This window comes from Oncorhynchus nerka, unplaced genomic scaffold (genome assembly GCF_034236695.1).
Source record: "Oncorhynchus nerka isolate Pitt River unplaced genomic scaffold, Oner_Uvic_2.0 unplaced_scaffold_10435, whole genome shotgun sequence".
NCBI classification, from domain to species: domain Eukaryota; kingdom Metazoa; phylum Chordata; class Actinopteri; order Salmoniformes; family Salmonidae; genus Oncorhynchus; species Oncorhynchus nerka.
Window position 1 is genome coordinate 990 of NW_027030886.1, and position 1,904 is coordinate 2,893.

Below are 1,904 nucleotides of genomic sequence, written 5' to 3' on the forward strand. Positions count from 1 at the left end.
ATATTTCCCCTCCCCATTTATCACTTCTATCCACTCACCCAGAATGCATAATTTAATTATTTCATATATATTTAATACTAATTTACTCTTCACCATTATCACCACCCCACATTGTTGGATGAAATACAAACTTACCTTGCTTACTTATTTCAAAGCGAGGGCACATATTTCAACCTTGTGGGAAAAAACGGACAAAGAGTTGACAAAAAGCTTACAGCACCTGGTATTCCCATGCGATCTCCAATCCAAGTACTAACCAGGCCCGACCCTGCTTAGCTTCCGAGATCAGACGAGATCAGGCGTACTCAGGCCGGTGTGGTCGTAAGGGAGAAAGTATTTATTGGTGCACTATATAAAGTCAAAGTGAGTGTGATTAACAGCTGTTGCATTTTCACCATTTAGATAAGCATCTTTGTGTCACTCAAAAAGTGGAAGAAATTGCATATACTGCAGCCATAATTTGTAGCACAGATTGTTGGATGAAATACAAACTAATCTTGCTTACTTATTTCAAAGCAAGGGCACATATTTCAACCTTGTGGGGAAAAAACGGACAAAGAGTTGAAATTCCCCAAGGCAGTGACAAGAAGCTTACAGCACCTGGTATTCCCATGCGATCTCCAATCCAAGTACTAACCAGGCCCGACCCTGCTTAGCTTCCGAGATCAGACGAGATCAGGCATACTTTTTTTGGTTTTTTTTTTACATAAAAAAAGTTTCCATTACAATATTTTTTTAAATGTAATTCTTCCTCCATCCACCCTTGAAATCAACCCACTCCCCTCCACAAAAGCTTCATCAAAACATTCCCTTCCATAACAATGAAACATATCTATATGCTTCTTAACCTGTTGCTTCTACTCGGGACGCTTGCGTCCCAACTAGAGCTCTGGAAATGCAAATGCGCTACGCTAAATGCTAATAGTATTAGTTAAAACTCAAAAGTTCATTAAAATACACATGCAGGGTATCGAATTAAAGCTACACTGTTGTGAATCCAGGCAACAAGTCAGATTTTAAAATGCTTTTCGGCGAAAGCATGAGAAGCTATTATCTGATAGCATGCAACACCCCAAAAGACCCACAGGGGACGTAAACAAAATAATTAGCATTTCGGCGTTACACAAACCGCACAATAAAATAGAAAACATTCATTACCTTTCACCATCTTCTTTGTTGGCACTCCTAGATGTCCCATAAACACTATTTGGGTCTTTATTTTGATTAAATCGGTCCATATAAAGCCTAGATATCGTTATATGTAGACTGTGTGATAAACGAAAAACATCGTTTCAAAACGTAACGTCATTTTTTAAAATTCAAAAAGTCGACGATAAACTTTCACAAAACACTTGAAATACGTTTGTAATGCAACTTTAGGTATTAGTAAACGTTAATTAGCGATAAAATTCATCAGGAGGCGATGTAAAGATCATTAGCTGTCCGTCTGGAAAAATGTCCGGCTAGAAACTCAACGAAAATATCCGGTCCTAGACCGGATTAGATACGGTGTCCTGTATGTGTTTTGACCAAGAAAAACTCGAAGGGAAATGACAAGACTCTAGACACCCTGTGGAAGCTGTAGGTACTGCAACCTCAGTCAATTAATTGTGGTTCACGTTTATCAATGGGTTCAAGTAGCGCATGGATATATTTTCCCATTTTCAGTGATCAGTTTTTCCTGTGCTTTTCGATGTAAATGCTGTTCTGGTAAAGCCACAGCAGTGATTTAACCAGTTTTTAAACGTCTGAGTGTTTTCTATCCACACAGACTAAGCAAATGCATATACTATATTCCTGGCATGAGTAGCAGGGCGCTGAAATGTTGCGCGATTTTTAACAGAATGTTCAAAAAGCAGAGGGTCGACTGAAGAGGTTAAACAACAGTACAAAAATATCCCACC

The 1,904-nt window shown here is 38.7% G+C and overlaps 1 pseudogene; it reads right to left on the reverse strand.

The window, feature by feature from the left end:
- Positions 1–208: 208 nt before the first annotated feature.
- LOC135565923 (5S ribosomal RNA) lies at positions 209–327 on the reverse strand (annotated as a pseudogene).
- Between the last annotated feature and the right edge of the window lie 1,577 nt (positions 328–1,904).